The sequence below is a fragment of the Mercenaria mercenaria genome, chromosome 2 (genome assembly GCF_021730395.1).
Source record: "Mercenaria mercenaria strain notata chromosome 2, MADL_Memer_1, whole genome shotgun sequence".
NCBI lineage: Eukaryota > Metazoa > Mollusca > Bivalvia > Venerida > Veneridae > Mercenaria > Mercenaria mercenaria.
Genome location: NC_069362.1, coordinates 21,986,781 through 22,010,840, shown reverse-complemented (window position 1 = coordinate 22,010,840; position 24,060 = coordinate 21,986,781). Strand labels below are relative to the sequence as shown.

Here is a 24,060-nt window from a genome sequence, read left to right as displayed (position 1 = left end):
ATGTGCAGGCTGGTCAGGATCGATCAGTGCTGGTGGCAATTGCACTATATTGGTTTTCTCATGGCGCGGCTCAAATATTATGTGTGCCACTGGTACTTATCCTAATCAAAATCCCACCCTACGGCCTTGATAAGATTACTGACTTTTCTTATAATTAATGTTATACATCACACAAATAGCTGCCATCACTTATAACAGAGCTATACAGACATGTACATGTACTTAAATAACTACCTGAACCACTGTAATAAAACTGACCGGTCACTTATACATGTATACCTATTCACACAATGTAATGCGTCAATAACTTTACATTATGAACAGTGTATAGATAAATCGAGTACAGGTTGTTTGGAAAAATATTGTTCCCTTTTTTATTTATTTATAGGATTTTAATCTTAAAATGTTATTTTTTCCTTAAATAAACAGATTTTGTCACTTTTTTCGACTGGAATTAAAATATTTAAAACTTCCGTAAAGTGATGACATTATATTTTCACGGAAATTTAAACATTTTATTTTTTCAAGAAAATATACCCTGGCCCAGATAAAATAAGAAAAACATCTTGATAGGAACAGATACAAATCAGTTTCTGCTGTAAAAAATTAACTAATACATTGGTTTATCACTGACTCGAAACGCTTTGGGTATTGTTTAAATACTTTAGGAGAAATTTGCATTTAAAATATAGGCTAGAAACATATGATAGTGTCCGAAGTCCTTAGCACATTACTAGTATAAAAACGTATGTGATACCTCTAATAATAGATGTATGTTGATAATATCAATACACATAATATTAACCAGCTAATAAAATGTTGAAATTGCATGACTGTTTAATTTACAATATTGAACACTTTCTTGAATTATCCCAAGGATTCTTCTTCTTATCTGGAGGTATTACTAGACCATCTTCATTAATGTTTTGGTCGATGAAGCAAATCATACTGTAAAAGAGGAAAATATGAATTTCATGTTACTCTTAGTAAAAATGCAATGTTAGAACCTTTTTAGAACTGAAGTTTTGCAAAACGTATTTCTAGATTGTAGCAAGATGCCATACTGGAATAATTCAACCGCAAGTACGTAAAGTGAGTAAATTCTTTATATATTGAGGGTGGCTCATTTAGCTAATCTTCCACGAGGCCCCCTTAAAGTAGCACAGAACATAATGCATATCAAACATGAGAACAATGAAAATACAAAAGCATATATTAGTAAATATATAAAAAGTCAGAAAACAAAAGGAATTACGTTATGTAACTTTCATCCAGTTGAGACATGATGATCTAAAGCAATGTCAAGAACAAGCAGATCAAATTCAATTGTAAAGGTAGACAATATAAAGTAATTGGACCAGAATAGAGGATACTACATTTAAACAATCCTTTGTGCGTATTTAGTGTTTGTATCTGATCTCAGTCAAGGAAGCATCATTAGCGTAGGGGGCTGCATGTACATTTCAAAAATATAGTTGGGATGTTAACTGTTAACGACGTTCATACATGAAACATGCCGATTTTTATAAAAAAAACTTGCTGATAAAATCGCTAAAATGAAACGTTCATGTACATTTGAGAACGTTGTGTTTCCCAATATAATAGAGCAATAATTTATATGTAGTTGCATATAACCGTTGTAAAACATTTTTTTTATAATTTGTATCCGAAATTCCTTGATTTTTGATAACAACCAGATATACGAGATATTTTTTTTTGCACATAGATTTGATATATGGACCCCATTTTTATCCATGTTGCATATAAACACCTAGTCCTTTTTAACCAGACATTTTTCCAGGTATTACATTCTTATATAAATGCTAAATGTCATCAGTTTCTAAACGTGTCGTTTTTGTTGAGTTGTTATAAAAATGACTTTAGTAGTTTTATCAGTATTTAACTGATGGTAAGAAATTTTAGTTTCGCTATCGCTGAAAAGATAATACTAATAACTACAATTATATTTTTCAAACCATGGTTTTGGTGACTTTCTTTAAAAGTGCACGTAGACAGATATTAGATACCAAATATAATACTTGAAGGCCAAGAGGTTAACATCACTTGCCAGTCACTGCAAGTTATGAGGAAGCCATCCTGCTGACTTACGGAAAGCGGGTGGTTCTACCCAAGTGCCGCCCGCCCGTGATGAAGTTATGTTCGGAGGGACATATGGAGTCTTCCTCCACAATAAAAAGCTAGACAGTCGCCATAACGACCTATAGTTTTGGCATTGTGACAAAAAGTGAACAGTATAAAGTTTGACAGAAAGGGACATGTGACTGCTTGTCTGTTTAACATTATCTTTGTTTATTAGTTATGACGTAAGAATCTGGAGCAAATCCGATACATCATTACTAGATTGTTGTCTACATGACTCTGCAATTTGTAACATTTCTGCAGGAAATAAGTAAGGGGACCCTCCCCTAAAAAGTTTTGAATGCCAATGCCTGAATTTTAGAGGATGGATTTCAACACTTTAAGTACGTTTGGTTCGTCAGTTGCTCTAGCTTTAAGTTATATAATGATAAATTGGGCTTGGGAAACGATAAGGACAGCAACGCTTGACTATTCAGCAGCCTTGTTACTAAAGAAAGTAAAGTTCAATTAATAAATAAAAGGTCGGAAACGGGCATAACTGTGTGTGAAGTGAAGTTTCAATCCATTCACATTAGCGGAGATACAAGATTACTTATGAAGGAAATGGGTATAATTTTGTAACAAAACAAAGTAGAGTTATGGAATTTGTGCACTGCAAGACAGTTGATCATAGTGTATAAGTACATGTCACTTATACATAACACGCAGTATTTCTTAGAAACAACCAATTTCAATAGTTCACATGTTGACGGATAAGAGTATGCATAACCAGTGCATCGATAAAGCAGATGATTCTTCATATTTACAGAAAAGATACAAATACAAATTATATTTAAAGTCGATGATTCATACAATCAACATTTACTATGTATAGCTTTTGGCCGACATTAGAATAACAACGAAATATCAACACATGAAATCAGCACAAGAAAATAAACATAAGCAATTAATGCATAAAAAAGTAGAACTGCTAATAGCACATGACATTAAGAAGTAAACAACTAAATGTGTGATTGATGCTAGTCTTGGCTAATGTCTAAAACAGCTTAAAAAGGTCAGTTAATACGTGAAAAGCAAAAGAGCACCAATGTGCATGATAAGAAATGTCTTAAAATGTGTATTACATCAAATCAGATTTGAAATAACCAACTAATACCAAAAACAAGAAGGAAAACTGCAAAAAGCCTGCAATATGTGTATTAATACATGGCAATTGGTTAGAACAGTAAGGTACATGGGAATAACAAAGCACATAGCAATGCATAAGTCAATGAAGCAACCAAAAGGAGCGGGTAAATACATCAGACTTTAGGCATTACAATGTATAAAACACAGAAAAACACACATCCAAACATAAGCAACTAAACAGACTTATCAACATAGGTAATGAAAGTAATATATTCAGAAATGCATCGACCTAATAGCCGATATGATATGAGGACTCAAGTTGTAGACCTAACAAGAAAGGTCAGTCTTTCCATTACTTTGTTCGGTAAATTTCTTACATGATTTAAATAAAAAATTACAATAAAGTAAAATAATCCGTGTTAGAATTATTTCAATAGTATTGTCTTACACAAATGTTATGCGGTTTTTACATTTATATACCCAAACGTCCTCGGTTATTAAGAACGACAAAATTTAATAATTGTAGAGCTTCTTTCTTTCTTAATTTAACAAGTCCATTTGCTTTTTACATGCCCTTTGGGGGAAATAATAGTAAAAAGCTAATTAGTTTCCTCCTTTACAAAAATGGCAATGATTAGTTACAGTAAATAAAATTCATTGATTGTTTTTGGATCCACCATTGCTCTTGCATTGTGACTTTATTTCGCAAGATCAAGGTATGTGTAATACATTATTTTTTTATAAATGTCTTCATAGATGATAATAGAATCGTTCTGCATTTAAGGATAGCATTGATAAGGTCTATCTATCAATTATATGAAAAATATTTTTCTCGGTGTACGATTCTTACCTATGATTCGATGAAACAAAAACTGTTTTACGAAATATACAAGTCTGATACAGCGAAATGGTGCTTAATTCTAACTTAGATATCCTAGAGATTATATATTAGTGAACAAATAAGCCTAATTAAAATTTTAAAACTCTTTTAATGTCCAAGACGGATTTATTTTACAATGGAAAATGCACTGTCAGGGTAATTGGTATTTTCTTTTATTTAAAAACATAAACATTTTATGGAAAAAGTCAGACCAAATTAAGGAAACACCTGAATACATGTACAATCAAAAGAAGCTTGTTTCGGCTTTAATGTAAAATTTAACGGAAAGTAAAGTTTTAAGTAAAGTCATGGAATATACAAATTATTCTAGCAATGCTAATATTATTAAACTTATTTTCTTCATTTTCTTTTCTTCATTTTTATCTTCAATCAATTTAATTGAAGAAGGTACTTGGAGTAAATTATAAAAAACACTTTGAAGATTAAATAGAGGATAATTGTTGGTTTCGGTGTAATATCATGTTATAATTTCACCGAGTGGGCACCAAAAGTGACATTTTCACGAGTGGCGCAGCCACGAGTGAAAATAACAACTTTTGGTGTTCACGAGTGAAATTACCGTGATATTACATCGATACCAACAATTTTTCTGTTTATTTTATGTCTTGTTTCCAGCTTTCAGTACGCTCGGTAAACTTTTTGAAGTTAATCCGGGTATCAGATTTGATAATTTTCACTGAGTGGCCGGTGAGTTTATCAGGATATAATTCACCGTTATATTTCGATAAACCACCGAAAAACATAAAATAAAGAATTTTTTCTCGTAACATGTTGTTATTCAGTGCGAAAATTCAATTTAAAGATATTTTTTGTTGGATTTAACGTCGTTCCGACACATGATAGGTCATATGGCGACTTTCCAACTTTAATGGTAGAGGAAGACCCTCCGTGCGTTATTTCATCATGAGCGGGCACCTGGGTAGAACCACCGACCTTCCGTAAGCCAGCTGGATGGCTTCTTCACATGAAGAATTCAACGTTTCGAGTGAGGCTCGAACCCACATCGATAAGGGGCAAGTGATTTGAAGTCAGCGACCTTAACCACTCGGCCACGGAAGCCCCTATATTTATAGATATAAATAAATTAAATATAAATGATTTTGCATGTCATACAGCTTTTTCCCTTTTTTGCCGGTGCTAGAAAAACAGGGGTTTAAGATGACTTATGTGCTGCTATTTATGAATGAATGTGTACATTCATACGCTACTATAATAAAATAGTGCTCGAAAGAAAGCATTCGATTTACTTTTTTTCTATTAATTTAAGAAAACGGCATGCAAGAAAAAGAATCTATCACTAGTTGAAAGTGCAGATGGAATTTGTCTGGCTCTCGGGTAAATGTCTTACACTCGAGGCACGTATTTCCATCTGACCTTCAACCAGTGAAAGGTTCATTTGGTATGTGTGAGTCAAGGTGAAGATATAATTGAAATGATGATTGAAGGTACCTGTAAAGCGACGTTAGTCCATGAATTTATGTTGAAAGACATCAGGAGACAGAAATAAAGAAACTTCAGTGAAATTTAATTACTTTCATGAGTTCACCAAATAGTGTGTTTCACGGGGCAATTCCTTTCTTTTCATTTAGCATTTTGGAATTGGCACATGCCTGAGTTTAACTGTGGTGTTACTTTTTGATGTATATCATACGAGTACAAAGTTATTGAAAAATAATTTGACTTTCCTGTTGTAGTTTTTAGATGACATTAAAAAAAATTTTGTGATTAACTTTTGACGCACACACATGTCATAATTGTAATATCTCATTTGTTGATACAAGATGGCACTTAAGCGTTCCATAACTTAATCTGAATTAAATGTTATTCCCAGATCCACCGATCCATAATACTTAATGATACATTGATGCGATAATGAATGTAAAACCATTCTTTGACGCACATAAAACAATTCAAGATGCAAATTAAAATTCTGTATCATTTGCCAACGTAACAGGATCTCTATAAAAGCATTAAACCATTAACAAGTTTGCATGATTAATGAAATATAAAATATCACGCAATATTTCTGCATTAGAATCGTGACAGAGTACTATGACTGAATATTTGTCTTATTAATAAATGAAGAGTTAATCAAAGACAAAAAGAAGCAATAATAAATGCGATTCGATATATAGACTTACAAAGTCTGTAGAGATCAAATAATCTGTAATAATGTTTATTTCTTTCTTCATACTGATACTGTGTTTTTTTTTCAGAAAACCATTTTGAGGTATTGTAATTTTTTTATGGAAGTGCTATTAAAGAGGATTTTGTAGTAGAGAGGACTCTAAGGACTGATGCCAGTCTATTCGATATATAGAAAGGATAAATATTACGGCGAGAAGTACTGCTTGCTTGCGAATTTATTAAGTTTAACTCTGTAATTGTTGAAACTGATATAACTGTAAACTTCTTCATTTTAGAATTTATTTCAGAACGCATATCTTAAAGGGATAGTTTCGAAATAGTTAAGTCTTAAACGCCTGATAAGCAAAATAAATTACTAAATAATGGATGAAGCGTTTAAAATATTTAACAGGAACACTGCAACTGGCGTGTTCCATGCAGTTGTCTTTTGCAGGATATCTGATTTATGCACTGTCATATAGCAAATGCTAATGCAATAATAAAGGCCATAAATTCGGCGTTTTGCACGAAATTAAATTTAGAATGATTGATTAAACAGAATATTCACTTTCTTCATTTTGAAACTGGTGTAAAAGGAATTCTTTGCTCGACAACCTCGATCTCATACTCATCTATATATAACCAGAAGCTATTTAAAGATGTTTAAAGATGCCACGGCATATATAAAAGTCCCGAGGACTGACAAATTCCAGCATCGTGCTAGAAAGTATTAAAAAGTATTAACGGTTAGCTCCATCTTTTAACAAAAAAAAATCTAAGAGCACCAAATCATACAAAAAAATGTTTTACATGATAATTGAACAGCATATTAAGCATATATATAACTCTACAAAACAGTTGTCAATTTACTAATAAATACAATGCATAAAGTATCGGTATGAAGGAAGTATTTCATTAATTTATAGATTCACATGATCTTAACCATTATAAAGTTACGGTTATGCCTTCGTCCAAATCAAAGATTTTGGTACAGGTAATTTGAAAAAAGTTTAATCTTTATGCTATCAGTTTAGTGTGACTATTGACAGGCAGTAATCAATGCTCTTCAAGATGTCATATAACCTCGGAATTTTTTATGTATTATGAGATGAGCCTTAAGGGGAAAAAGTTCTTCTGAGAAAATGTAAAATTCAGTAAGCAAAATGAAATAAACTTTATTACACATTGCTTAATATAGTGGGGACCATATCCCAAAGCATCAAACAAATAGTGTGTGTATGGTGGACTTCTTACTTTAATTCAAATCGGTCTTAATTTTCTGTAAACAGTTTGAATTATATAAACATAGTCAACAGAAAAAGATTCACACTTAAGTAAGATATTTGATAACTTGAATAAAGAGAAATATAATTATTTAAGCAAATATGGCATAATACAAGTATTTAAATGATATACAAGTTGCGCTTATGTTAAAGCTATGTAATAGTGGCAGATAAACGTAATTATAAGTGACCCGATCATTTCTGAAAATTCATGGTAATTAGCGTAAGACGCAGCGTCTGTCGTAATATCTTGTTATTGCAAGAGTACCCAAAGGTATTGGAAATTGGATTACTTCTGACGTACACAACCAGCTGTACCTAATACATAAAGTAGAGCAAATTGATTTCCAAATCAGTCTTTTATTTGTGCATTTTATGAGTGTCTCTGATAAGAAGTAATCTTATGATTTAATATAGATCGATACTTTCATGACATTATCTGATATATATTTTAAAAGGGATTACGATACTAATAGTCTGTTTAATAACAGTATGTAATGATGTTTAACACAGGAACAAACTAAAGGAAAATACACACATGTAATATCCTCTATTTATCAGTCAAACAGAATCGGTATAGCCTGAACAAATTACACATACCAATTATCATTAATTTCTGAACCCTTATGAAAATAAATAGTTATTCGTTATTTGTTTTAGTGCGCAGCTGACATTCTATATGTTTCTGCAATTATCGTGATAGGCAGCTTTTGTGCAATCAAGAATACTGCGGGCTACTATTGATTGATCACAGCTAGAGACTCGGTCTGGATCAAATAGAACATTTATCAAATGTATTTCTGAAATTACTTGTAGATTATTGTTTATGGTGTCATTAATGAATTTTGTATTTATACTCTGGGAAAGATATCACTCCCATTAGGATCGTATTCTCTGTGTTTCCCAATCTGAATTGGTAGATAGCAAAATACCTTTCACTTTTCAAACGATTTCGACGGCTTGTTTAAGCAATGATGGGGAATACAACTCTTCAGTTGTGAAGTAAAGAGAAAAGGAAATTGGTAATTGAATATCATAATGGGTTCATGGTTTTTACATTGGCTAAACCCATGCAAGTACTTCTGTTTTGGTTCTTAAGCACAATTTATTAAACGTACAACTTGTTTTACGTACAAGTACAAAACTGGTTTGTTGAAATAAATAAAGAAGATATAACGTTACTTTGCCTAATTTGCAAATACATTTGCAGTATTCTACCATTAGCAATGTGTTCATGTACTGTCTAACAAAATTTGACGATGAACATTGCAGGGTGAAAACAAGGAAGGTCCAAGTGCATACAGATAAAGAAGCACTTAGGCTGTTTTGGCAAGCACCGCTCGACATATATTCATATTCATGTTTTTATTTAATGTAATTATATGTATCAGATATAAACTCAAAGATTGGTTCTGACTTATATGGATGCATGCCATGTTTAGACGCCTTATTACGTAATGATAAGATGAATGACTTCAGACAGTAGTACAGTAGTCTGTGTCTGTCAGGAGATTTAAATTGAATTCGTTTATACGTTTTTCCAGTATTCATCGAAAGTAATTCAGGTGTTTCTATCTGTAGAAATACTTACTCTTTAACAGCGTCAGAGACAAACATTCTCTGTAAATCTTTATGTATCCGCAGCATCTCTACCTGTCGCTTCAAGTCTTCCTTCTCCATTCCTAGAACGCCCCTGTTAGAAACACACAATGTATACACAATGAGCGTTTACCTCGAAAACGCGTAACATGGTAATACACATATACACTCAATAATGTGTTTAAATATATTAAAGCTGCGCAAACAATATATCAAGATCATAAGGACTCACATCGGCTGTTATGCTTATACTTACAATACACAGTATCAAAAAGACTGAAAGGAATGTCTAGAATATCACTTCGGGAACGTCTTTTAAAGCTTGTGACTCTTCAAAATGAATCTCATTAACGAAATAAACCTTGTTAAATTAATACAGAAACATTTATAATCTTGAAACAGTCGATCACAAAAATATCATATATGGATATACACTTCGAAATACCGTCACAGACTATGATAACACTTACCGGGAAATCGTAGCCAGTCTTCCAGAAATATGTGAAAAAGTCAGAAAAATGGTTCTGATAGACAGTCTGAAAATAAAAAATGGAGTAACTACCAGAAACGTGAACAGTATCTTTTGAAAAATGAAAAGAGTAAAATATATGATTTTCAGTCAACTCGTCCCCCAGTCAACTCGTCCCCGATTTGGTCATTTCGTACCCCTCGGCGATTTCAAATTGGTCATTTCATCCCCCTTTTCGGCCCCCTTTTTTAAATGTATTTTTGAAAGAAAAAAATCAAAATATGATACATTAAGTCGTTTTCTCTTTCAAATATGTATATTTAATGCTAAAAATATACATAAATTTTCATTTGTTTTCAGAACTTTTTGCTTTAAAAATGATCGATTTAACAAGGAGGATTTTATGTTTTTTTTCCGTTTTATTTTTTTTCTTGTAAGTCTGCTATGTTGGACAACATGATTGCTGTTTAAATGTCTGTATTTGATGCTGCTTATTTTCAAACTCTTGAATAAGATCAAACTTTTTATTAAACTTTTTTATAACAAATAATTTCCTCACTCCAATTAACGGAAATTTTGACACATTTCATTCGATCAGTCAACAACTTCACATGCAATTAAATACCATTAACACCTTTCAATCAGCCCAATCAACGGCTTTAAATGTGATTAATAACCTTTAACACCTTTCGTATGTAGGTATAGAGTTATATGCTCATTCTACAGTTTTTAGAACCTCCTGCCTCCCGACTCTTGATGTTTTTTTTTTTTATTTTAATGACAAAAATGAATATAAAGCATGTTGGTTATCTTTAGTAATACATATGTGACAGATATATTAGTTGTTTATTTATTTTTTATTGCATTTCTAATTAAAACTTTCTTTTATTATGATCAGGGATAAGGATTTATTGCTCTCTCTTTTCTTACTATGATTTTTAAAAAGTTAATTAGATTTTCTATTAAATTATATTTTTATTACTAAGGGCATTGTTTTTATTTTTTTATTTCAATTCAGTTAATTGTCTTATATTTTCAGTATATTTCTTTTGTTATTTTATCAAACCTAATTATATAAAGTTAACAATTTTCAATATAACTCCTTCAAGACTCACGATGATTTTAAATATCAGTTTTAAAAGTCAAAGATATCATAAAAAAAGCAAAAATGCGTAAAATATTAAGGGGGACAAAATTACCAAAAGGGGGACAAATTGACCAAAAGGGGGACAAGTTGACTAAAATGGGGACGAGTTGACCAAATTTTATCATGATGGGGACGAAATGACCAATTTTGGGGGACGAAATGACCAAATCGGAACGAATTGACTGGGGGACGAGTTGACTTGATACCAAATATATTACCTTGTAAAGCGTTCGTCTAACGAGACTAGAAGTACTGTACAATACGAAATACGTAACACACAGGAATGCAATATTTTCAATTTTTTTTGTAATTTACTACCTATAAATTTGATCTTCATTTTAAAGAAACTACATTTGTCAAACTGTTGAAAGATTACAACCGTTCTTGTTTTTGCATTAATTTATTAACGATTCTACTTCAAGGCAGTGTATTATCTATCGTTTTGTATACAATAAGGATGAACTATATTTTGAATAAATGTACGTATATATAGATGTTTAAATTGTAGCTACCGGAGCTAGCAAAACTTTGTTTTAGGACTGTTTACTGTTTCAACAACATATAAAAACCACATTTTTTATCTTTCTCGCGAACTATAGTTTGCAATTATATTTGTAGAACTTTTTTTGCATGTTGGTAACGATGGTCATGTTGTTCGTCTATGATTACATCATATAAGTTGTGTCATGAAATACAAATCATACAAAAATAACCCTCCCATTTAGACCAAATGTATTGCAATTATTTAGGTAAAATGCTAATAATTTCGAGACAATTTAAATATTTCGACACATCTTCTTAATTCTTTACTTCTGTTCATACAATAATATAATCATTTATACAAATAATCATAAATTCTAAAATTAACATGAAATATTCGAGAAAATATGATATAATATAAAGAAGATTTAACAATAATTTCATATTTTTTACAAAATCGTTTTTCCACTGGACAACGTTTTGTTCTTTTTTTTTACTATATAAGTGGCTTACAGAATACACAACGAAATACTGATGTCCATGCTTTATTCTGAGTTATTTAGACACAATTCTGAAATTTAGACTGAATATTACAAAACGACAATAACTACTTTCAAGATATGATACTTAAACACATTTATTTTCCTTTATTTTAAATATGATTTCCTACGAATATTCCGATACTGCCCACAACTATATAGCCAAAGGAGAACCAGTAAGTAATGACAGCTACTGCGAAAAAAGCTTGCGCATCCTTTAATAGTTATTTTGAATTTTATTTCACAACTTGACTGCTTTTTTTACACTACTTTTTTGAGGAGTATATGGAGGAATGTCTTTTCTTATCAGTTTAAATAGAAGGTTTTCGTTTTAGGGCCATCTTGCGTCTAGACATATTTAATAACGAACATCATGCATGTGGATGATTTATCTTTTTAAAAAAGTCGTCTATTTATCGTTTTCTTGTCGGAGACTGTCAGTTATATTATCACCGAGTCAGCAGTATTTTGACAACTAGTAACAATATTGCTATTTTATATCTTTCGAGTTGTTTTTAATTCAACATAAAATCTGTAATAAGGTTTGCATGAATTTTCAAAGCTGATTACTTACTTAAATATAAAACTGTAGTGATAGACAAGATAATTGTCAATATTGTACACTGAGAAAAAAAGGAGAATTACTCGAAGTGTTTTATTGCTTTTATTAAATTTAAATGTATTTTTCATTTAAGGAATAATTTGCTTTTGTGCATTGTCATTATGCGATTTAGTCAATCCTTATATTTAAAATGTAACGTACAGTTGCTGGCTATAAACTACCAGATATTGTCTTAAATATTTACGTTTATCTCTTTGAGATAACATTCAAGAAAAATGCGTTCTTCTGTGAATATGCAGCCTATTAAATACCTTATACAATATGCTTTAAATTCTCAACATTTGTTTTAAGCATTGGTTTAAAAGTTTTGGATCTTCACTTTTCACAGATTTCTGTATTATGCGTAAAGACAAGGCAAACGGTAAAGGTCAGCCAGCCTGTATAGTTAAATTTACATTAACGATACGGCGGATGTTCTAGAGTACTCTGCTGGTTCTAAAACATTGTTCTTGCTATATACCAGTAATAAAACTATACCACTATAATAAGTAAACTTTCCACTGCCAATATAAATTATCAAAATGGTACAACGTTACACCACACAAAGTATAAGATTATCTAATAAACATAGTGCACCAAATCGGTTCAGTCTAAATCATGACGTGATTTACACGTGAGTTAGTCAAATAAATGGAAGAAAAATACGTCATTAAAACGAATTATTTTTTTTATATGGTAATAGCTTTATGATTCTTTATAAAGACGCGTAAACATGTAACAAGTCGCCCAATCAAGAACATGATTTTCTACAGTAAACTTCCTTTGTCCATGGTAGAAAAAGTAGAGTAGAATAGAAAAAGACAGGAAGAATATAATATTGGAGAGCAATTTATAGGTGTAAATTTCTTATATAACAGTATCTCTTCCGACTGCTTGCATTTTAGTATAATGATGCATTATGCTAAATCCGATGTTTGGTTATGTAAATGCAGCTTTTTGTAAACACATTTATAATGACAATATAAATTTGTAAGGTAAGCTTATAAATTCACTTTTTTGTTAATATCGTGATTGTATTGATAAGCGTTTTCCTTATGTGAAGGTAAACTGTTTTGTTTTCCACTGGCTAGATTATATTTCCTGGAGTCCATGCATATGAAATTTCTGACACAGAAAGTTCATGTTAAATGCCTGTTTTAGACAGAAAGAATTCTTTGGATACTTACCTAATCTCAATTATATTAAAATATTTTCATTCAAACTATGATGTATATCTCTGTACTATGCAGACACTCCTCACATTTCCTATTCTCCTTACTTTTACATTCCTGAGACAAACACCATTACATTTCCGACATTATTCATTCAACATATATCCTAACTAATCCAATAACCCTATTTTTCTTCTTCTGAATAAAGACTTTTTATAAGAGAACCCAATCACATACGGTAACGACTCAAACCATGCGAAAAGAAAAGCTACAATATCTGATAATGTCAATTTTGGCTTCTACACTGTCGCCGCACTGGCATTGCTTGAGAGAGATAGACGGACTAAATGTACATTCCAATACAACTTTCCTTCGCTATAATAGCCGCGCAGCAATTATCCGTCTTTAGGTCAATAAAGAAACACACACTGGAGTAACAGGAGATAGGAAATTCAATGTCATTGGGAAATGGAAACGAAACACAGCCCTCTTAAACCAATTTAGGTAAACTATAGGATAGTCAGATTGATAATAAAAGAATTTGGTTAACCAACAAAAGGACAAAATACAGCTGTATTAATTAGAATTGTCATTCTTTTTCTGTATAATATATCATACATACCAAGGAATAAGAGCAAAAGAGATCTTAGTGCGTATAAATAAAGTAGAAAGTAGACCTTTTTCGTTTTCATTTATCATATGTGTTTCTTTATTTACTTGAAAATATTATGCAATTATAATATGTAAATATACCAATTGTAAATTTTAGTATCAGAAATTAGTTTTGAAATTGAATAAATAATATTAAATTCAGAGGTTTTCTTTTTACACACACAAAAACAAAAACGCTGTTTTATGAAATACAGTTTAACCAAGCCGAAATGACACCAAGAAGAACATGTATAAGTCAGTTGCTATCTGCATCATTTGAGAAATAATTCTGTAAAACTGTACATTTTTGTTTGACTTAAAATGCGTGACAAAACACAAAAATACACTATGTGAAATCGAGCAAAAGTAACGATTGTTGAAATGATTTTCTTTATAGCATCTCAGTAACATTCAGAGTAGCTACTGCACTATGACCTATGTAATAACTTGAGGTATTCTGTACATCTTCTGGTCGTTCATTTATATTTCTTGCTGCTGTACCTACCATTGTTCATTATGCCAAAGAAAACTAGGATAAGATATGGTTAAAAATTATCTGACCCAATGAGTCAGGAGATATCTGACCCTTCGAGTCAGACGGTTTATTTTATGAACAACGAAGTAAAATAAATTGCAGTAACCAAATTTGGCAAAAGTTGGAAAACCACCATAAGAATAGGTGGTGACTACCGAGATGTACATGTAAAGGAAGGCAGGGGGATGGAAGTTTTTTTTGATACAAATCTGTTTGAAAATAGCTCCGAAAATTCTGCACACACAAATAGCTCCGACACCTTGTAAACAAAGAAAGCTTTTAGAAATGAATCCATTGGTCATTTCATGGAGAACCCTCCAATGGCGCTAGGCGATTGGCTAAAATCGTTTAACACGCTACTATAACGTATGTAGTACAGGTGTTGGACTGGGATACTAATAAATTTAGTAGATTAAACAAAAGCAGCAGCAGAAGTACCAGAAATATAAATCAGTTTATACTTACGCTTCCTATAAATTACTATTTTATACATTGTATTTCTTGTTGCTATACCTGCCTACCCTTGTATTTCTTTTATTTGATATTTGAGTCTGTCTGCTTGTCTGGCTAGAATGTTATCATTTTAAGCTTTCAAGATACTATGAATTGCAGAAATCAACTGATCATTGCAAATAACTTTGGTATGCCGATAAAGTAAAGACACATGAAGCACTTCGACCATGCTTTCTGTCAAAAAATAATTTCTTATATTTTGACTAATGACATGGAGATATTCAACAATGCATATATTTTGTCAGTCATGGACTATTGCAATGATATATGAGGACTTCATACTGGTGAAATATATAACATATAAAAGAAAGTAATTTGTGTAATAAACAAATAGGTATCGCAAACATCTTCCCTCTTGTAAAAACAGATGCAGTACTGCTGTTTAAATGTGACCTCAACTTTTCGCAAAGTATATGTTTGAATTATTAATTTTTGCTCACAACAATTATAGTCAGTCTCAGTTCTTCCATATTTCACTGTTGAAACCATGTACAAACTATTTGAAATGCACATTAACACACTATATGTGTAGAACTAAAGTTCATCAAACATCAAATATCAAAATAATTAATCATTTGAGCACAACTTAAAGCTGAAATTTTAATTTCATTCTATTATTCTATCGGCATTTTCACATATTGTCTCCAGGACATTTTTGCATTACAGATACATGATCTTTAACCTTTAGCCTGCTGGCGGCAGTTGATTCTGCTTTTGCGACCAGCGCAGACCAAGACCGGTCTGCACATCCGTGCAGTCTGATCATGGTCTGCACTGTTCGCCATTCAGTCAGTATTGTTTTGGTAAACACCCCTTTTTGCAGTTAATGGTACTGTCCAAATTGAAAGATGGACAAGTTCATTATAGAAATTTAACTGGATAAAGGTTAATGTTAAAAGAATGATTGGTAATTGTATGTATGTAAAATAAGTACTACTTTCATGATTAATAATTATTACTTGTAGTGATAAGTTCAAATTGTTTATTGTTTAAGTGTGTTTTGTCCAGATATAAAATTGTGCTACTGTTATTGTCGTAGACACTGTGTACTTACATGTTACATGAAGGACAATATTGGAAATAAGTTACACATAAAACAGGTCACCTTCTCAAAATAATATAATTGAAATCATTATTCTTATAATCATAGTCATTATCATCATCATCATCATCATCATCATCATCATCAAATCAATATTATTATTATCATTATCATCATTATTGTTGTTGTTATGAAATATCAAAAGTGTTAATTCTTAAAATAGGTCCAGACATCAGAAGAAAAAAATATAGATAAAATGGATTCACTGCAAAATAAAACTCAATGACCCGTTTATTGTAATATAGTAATCTAAGTCGCAAAGGGAATGCGGTCAAGTAAACAATTATGTAAAACGGCACGCTGAATTAGAATTTATCATACGGTAATGGAAATTGCCTTTACAATTCCCCACCGATACTTAGCGACGCTGCGAGACTGGAAGTTCTTGGTGATTTCCATTATGTCTTTATAATAAATTCGATAACTGAGTTTAGCAGATCGCAAGACAATGCAACGAGTGTTCATGATTTCAAACCTCTGGTATGGCATATGTTCTCCATTGCTGATTTGATAAAAAACGCTGTAACTGAAGTCATTCGTCCTTGACCTCATCTGGGAGGTTGTCAATTATTTATATAGAAAGTCGCGTTATAACTAGTGTAATGACATTTCATATAAATATACATTTATTCAAAACAGGTATTTTTGATGTCTTCTTCTCACACGTTAGGCGAGAACTGTTCTCTCTCAGTAATACATAAAACGGACATATATACAAACTAAATGATTTTGTGAGGTATCCCAATAAATGACCAAAACTGTTGTGCAGAAGGCAGAAAACAAAGTGTTTTTTTTTTTTGCGAAATAGTAAATCAGATTATTTTTTTTGCTCTCTAACATAAGTCTAATTCTTAGAACGTGAAGTTTATGTGAAATGTTTATTAGCTATGGTAAAAATTTAAACACAAAATGACACAATAAAATGAAATAGCTAAAGTTTTATCAATTGAACTGTGTTTATAAAGATTTCAACGTTATAAGTAATATATGTTAGACGGTTAATTGGTATAGGTTCAATCGGGAGAATTGACTGACTAACTAATGAAAATATTCAGATGTATGCCCTTTATTTAACATAATATGCTTTAATTACGATACAGCGAAGTAAATCACGAATTTCCTTTGCACACATTTATAGACATATTGATTCAAAGCAGCTATTTTATTTTGTGTCCGATAAAGTTATAACGGGAAGTAATTTTCCAATTTGCCGCTTTCTGTCCAGTATACGATTAATGTAATATAAGGGTCCTTAGCGTCTTCGTCTGCATTAATCAATAATTGTTAATCTTCTGAAGAAAATTGTATCCAGAACGCCATACATACTTCTCAAAAATCATGTCTTAAACCTTGATTAATAGACGTGTTCGAGTAATATGTCGAGTTTTTTTTTTTTAAATAAACGTATCATATTTCAACAGTGGACACCAGAAACAACAAAATAAAATCTGTAAAGTGCTTCATAAATTCCCAGTAGTATGTAATAATGTCAATTCACAACATTTACTTATGAAATAATATATCCCAAAAAGGGCACCGCCTGAGTTATATAATAATTCACATTTGAACGACGAACAATGATTTCATCCAAGAAAAAATGGTTTTTCATATTATGCCGACATAATTGTGACGTATGAACAGTAATTTTTACAAGATCTGAATTTGGAAGCTTTAGCAAATTATACTAAGAAATGTTTGTGCATAAGTAAAACGCTTAAATATGTTGACTACGAAAAGACAGGCAAAATCAAACAACGAACTTTTAACTTTTTCATCTTTTTTGCAAGAAAGATGGCAACACGTTTTCCAAACGACTGGTGACCTTATTTCAGTTTTTGAACGTAAAACTACGTAACGTATCCGTCATACTATTCTGACTGCCCTCTAAATTAAAAAAAAAAAAAAAAAAAAAAAACACACACACACAAAAAAAAAAACAACAAAACACTATCGTGACACCAATGATATGCACAGATGAAATATAGAAAATAAGACAAAAATGTTACAACTCGATGATACTTCATATTTATTTTAGATACAAAAATCAACAACAATTCATAACATATTCATAACATATAGCGTTTTATGTAATATGTATAGTTACTTGTATCTAATGACGTTGCACTAAATAAAACTTTTAATGCGCCATCGATATCTTTGTGAATCACTTTTATATCATTTGTCGTACATTTTTGAAATTGTTCAAACATCTAAGAAAATGTATTATTAGAAACGTATAGAAACTTCACCAAAATTGAGTGTTGCTATGATGTCATTTTCGTAATTCCACTGTCCCAACCCAGTTTTAAAAAGTCACAGAAGTACACACAAATCTCAAGAATTTAAAAACGAATAAATTTCGTTAAATGGCACGAAAATTATTACCAAAAATAATAACTTCATTTTCTTGTAATATTTTGGGAACAAATTTTAATTTGGTTTAATATTTGACCATACATTAGTCAAAGGTCAATATCTACAGTTCTGTATCCCTATAGATAATATTTTTGCTCGTTTTTGTTTTGTTAAACAACTGCTTGTGTATGTAATTTTGGTGTATGTGTAAATTTGATTTGTTTTTGAGAAGTGGTTGAAAAATAAATGAAATGCTGACATTGTTGAAAATAAAAGATATGTCATCAACAACAATTTTCTTTTAATGTGTAAGAAATTTGATAAATGTATAATGACACCGGAAATAATATCTTCTTTAGTTATATCAAAGTTTACAAATATGTCTGACTGTATGTCCAAGGCTTCAATATTTCCACTGAATTGGTTTCGTTCATAGATTACTTCGACGAAAAAAACGCATCTAAAACGTAAGTTTATATTCATACATTCATTAAAAGATTAGTGCTTTTGTCCTGAAGACTCTTCTTTGATCATAAACTATTCTGACCTGTATTTTAGTCAATGTCATGGACAAGGAGTGAAACAAATACGACAAAAAGAAAAGAAAAATTACAACCTTTTTTGATAGACTGATAGTTTCTTATTCATTTCAAACCAGAAATTCAAAACATATGATAAAACTTTCAGTGTAACGTAGCTCAAGTTTTAAGTTTCAGGAATTGTTTGAACATAGACGGGACATACAGTATAAATTTTTACAGAAGAGTGTAATCAAATTAACTTGCCTGTATTTGTTCTTTAGAAAAACTGACATACCAGTAATTCAGTGACTTAATAAATATGTCTGTATTTTGATAAACAAGACTAAACCTCACTGATATTCTCCTCAGCGTTCCAGTCACACAGAATCGATGAAACATGTTTAAACATTCGCAAAAAGGTTGCTCTCCTTAATATCCCAAGAATAAACGCTGCGAGCTATTTTGAAATAGTGCCGACAAATCAGCGAAAAAGCGGCAGCAATAACCCTCAGCCACTTTGCTAAATTGGTGACGTCATTGACTCTCTGTTTCGAAGAACGGCGGATGTAATAGAAAATGAAAAGTTGATACTGCTGGACACAGTATCAATTTAAGCATATCACCCAGCACTGAACACTAGTCGGGATATCAGCCGCGAAGTCAAGTGTATTCATTTTAGAAAACCAGATAAACGTTGATTAATTTTATATACAAGTATAATTGTGCTACAATTTTGTTAAGTTTATAACATCTAAATATTGTAAATGTGAGCTCTCTGTTACATTTGAATATTACTTAGACACTGGTTTTAGACTTAATTTGATCGAAGAAATGATAAAATCCATTAGTTATCAAAGGCTGCTGTAACTCATTCAAACTTTTTTCATTTCTTGTAATTGCACCTGTTTATCGATGGCCGCAATTTTAATTGAGTGAAAATTCCTATTTCGATGTAGATTCTCAATATTCCCTATGAAACTTTCTAAAATGTGCTGAAAACGGTAAGATATTAGCCAAATATAACGAAGTATCTTATCGCAAAATAACGCCCTGAAGTTAACGACGCTTCTTGTCAAGTCCGTTCAGTATAGGATACTAATTGCCTGGCGTGTTTGTTTTCTCCACGGTGTAACAGCACATATTTATCATCTAAACAATAAAAAGTGTACTATATAAGTATGACGGGTATGAAGTTTATTGAATATTCGACGTAAATTAAAATTTATATAGGTTTTTGTGTTCGTTTATTTCGTAATCGAATTGTTTACTTCAAATGCTTTCTGACCACTTTCGTAAACATTGCTAAGATTTGTTTCAATATTTTCATATGTTTTTAATGTGTATGATCATTTTATCGACCTGGAACACTGGTTAGGTTAACTGCCCACCGCCGTTACATAACTGAAATACTGTTGAAACACGGCGTTAAACCAAAAACAAACAAACAAAAACGTTGCGCACACTGCATTTGAGATTACAACTGAACATTCCGAGTGACTTGTAGATTATAGATACTATCCGTTAACTTCATATTTCAATTCACAAATAATGAGTGTGCTAATAATAATATTTATCAATTAAACACACGATAACTCTTGTTGATGATTTTCATTTGCGTGTTCTCGTAGAAAGGTCAAATATCCAGACGACACGCATTGGCATGCATTTTGTATTTTGGACAACTGCGTAGTGTAATGAGGGTCATCCAGAATGTGTTTATTACCTATAAATCTCTTGCTGTTCTTAGTTCAGGAGAAAATATTTATAAACTGTCTTATCAATACTTTGGTTCCTAAACATTTCTTACCCTAAGGGATTCTGATTATTTGTTATGAATTTAAAATGTACTATGTAAGAAAGAAAATCCTGTGGAAGCGAAGAAAGGAACCAAGGAAAATAATGGCAAACGATTTGATTGAGTCTGTTCGTGACAGGTAATTAAAAGTGCAACGCTATAGCAGAATTCTGTTATGGTAAAATGGAATGAACTTCATGTTCCCAAAGGACCTGAAAATTATTAACTTTGAAACTAGGCATACAAACACTAAATAGGAAAATGGCGCGAAAAAAATAAATTGGTCAGTTTGTGTGTTTTTTGTTCAGTAGAGCTATTTTCTTTATTTTATTTGCATTTTTTTTTTGCTGAAATTAGTTATGACTTATAGCTTAGAATATGTATAGTAATACAATATCTAATGAAAATAAATAATGAAAACAGCTCTCTCTCTCTCTCTCTCTCTCTCTCTCTTGAAGGCTTTTATGCGATTGGTTTGCAGATTCACATCTATTCAAATGTATCTTACACAAACATCTAGTAAACAGACTACACTGCATTTGAAAGCTTCTTTCATTTTCCTTCTTTACAAACCCAAGAAAAACAAAATAAATAATCAAAAATACAGAAATACAAAAATTTACAAACGTGTATTTTTTGTAATTTTGTTTATATCAATAAATGATGATCAAGATAATGTGTAAATCTGTGGTACAGAAGGTATTAATTAGGTTCCTGTCCTGAATCGATAAATTATAGAAATCTTTTAGTTAACCTCTTTGCGCAGTCACAACTGAGAAAAAATGAAAATGCCTTCTGTCATGTTATAGTTCTGTTTTCACTGTTTATGATTTATCTTTATTTTTTGCTGCTGAAGTTGATTTCAGCTTACGTATTTTTTTCTGTAAAATTCATTTTAAAAGTCAATCTTAGCCAAAATTTAAGATTCGGGCGCACAGAACACCAAGAAGCCATCGCTACATCATTTCTGACGTCATATTTGTTGTCAGATAAAGTAATCAATTAATCTTGTGTATCAGAGCTAATTCAGAGTTTTGTAACCGTTTGTGTAATACAGACATAAAGCAGTAGGTCCGTTATTATATTCAAGATGCAAATTATGGTGCCGTATCCTTCTTTAGTGAAACATATTCTCTGCAAAAATCATCAAAACTATTTTCATCGTTAGACCGTTTCACTTAAATGTACGTTAAAAAAGCAAAACGACTTAGTTTTTGGTACATTAACAACAAGAGTGTCAAAAATACGCCCGTAGGATGAAAACTGTTCAATTTAGAGAGCGGACAAGGCTAAATTCGCTTTTCGGGTAAATTTGGCCGAGATATTATGCCCACAAACATTGTCAGCAAGTTTGGTAAAGATCGGATGAAAACTGTTCGACTTAGAGAGCAAACATGCCTTGGACGCCGATCGCACGCCGCCCGCCGCCAAGGGTATTCACATAATACGCCCCGCTCTTTAAGAGACGGGCGTATAAAAACACTAAAGATTATTATAAAATATTGGAAACATGCATGAAATATCTAACGAAAGTTATAACCCATGGGAATCTAAAATTTGCAAACAGCGAGTACGTAAAATAGTTAACGAAAATTGTAGTCACGTGGCTTTACGATATACTATTTTTTCATGCTTTCTAATTGCTTTCTGTCTAACAGCTAATGTTAAACAATAAAATACTTAAACGTATTTTTAAAACGCAAATTAAATGAGCCGCGCCATGGGAAAACCAACATAGTGGGTATGCGACCAGCATGGATCCAGACCAGCATGCGCATCCGCGCAGTCTGGTCAGGATCCATGCTGTTCGCTAACAGTTTCTCCAATTCCAATAGGCTTTAAAAGCGAACAGCATGGAGCCTGACCAGACTGCGCGGATGCGCAGGCTGGTCTGGATCCATGCTGGTCGCAAACCCACTATGTTGGTTTTCTCATGGCACGGCTCAAATGTAGACAGATTTATTATATCTTCAGTAGGATAAAGATTTTGGTTAAGACTGGATACACATATCAGAAGTCATTTAAGAATTGATAAAAGGCAATATGCGAATACTTTTGTAACATTTAGCCCAAAAAGGCTGACGATATGTCGCATATCATGACATGTCATCTTGTCAGGATATACTAAATAGAAATTTGACAGACGTATATAACATTTAGTATTCTCACTTTGTATCTATTTTTGGATATAAAACATCACTCATGTCAAAACTACTAGGCTTAAAATATTGACCTATATTTTGGCAGATTGTCAATGATTGAACATAATAAGGTAAGACAGATTGCTTTCTAAGAAAGCTTTTTGTTTTCATGTCAAGCTCGTGCCTAATGGCAAGATGTATTGTAGTTACTGTACATGATTGAGATCTTTGTCTGTTTTCTATGTTATTTAGTTGGGCATGGTTGTGTGTTTGATTGAGGCATACGAGTGTCAGCGCTTACGTTGTAGTGTGACTGTTATTAAAGAACGTAGCATTCCCTTTGTATTTTCATCCTTGTTCTTCTTTCCTCTTCAAACCCCACAATTTACCACTTTCTCACCCTCTATCTATATTTCACATAAAGTAATATGTACTTGTTAGATGTTTGAAGCAACCCGTCTGTATATTTTTTCCATCACAGCTTCTTTTTGTTGGGAGCCTATTTTACTAATGCGTGGCTCTGAGGCTGTGTTTTAGGTGCTCTGTGCTTCCAAGAAATCTACCCTTGCCTATTATCTTTTGCTAAGTTTCAGAAAAAGATTTATAAATTTCCCCTAAAACAGTACTTCTGATATAATAATATTACCTTCAAGTTTTATGTATATTGTTTAAAGACAGGTCTATTAAATATTACAGTTAACAACATAACAACTGCAATTTTCTTTAAAAACAACAAGTTTTATGCGTGCCATTTCATATCAACAATGACACAATACAACCTAGGAGTCATTCACAGCTCTGGTTTTGTAAAACATAGAACGTTTGAATCAGGCCTCAGTAATTGCTTTTTTACGCTAAAATATCCATTAGAATCATGTAGTTCATATATGTCTTTTAAACG

The 24,060-nt window shown here is 31.8% G+C and overlaps 1 long non-coding RNA gene across 1 annotated transcript; it reads right to left on the bottom strand.

Annotated features, from left to right (window-relative positions):
- Positions 1-727: 727 nt before the first annotated feature.
- Positions 728-13,932, bottom strand: LOC123563480 (uncharacterized). The gene is made up of 4 exons (XR_006688825.2): positions 13,562-13,932; positions 9,609-9,674; positions 9,131-9,232; positions 728-948 (listed from the first exon to the last, which is right to left on the bottom strand). It is a non-coding gene; the product is annotated as an uncharacterized LOC123563480 (long non-coding RNA).
- Between the last annotated feature and the right edge of the window lie 10,128 nt (positions 13,933-24,060).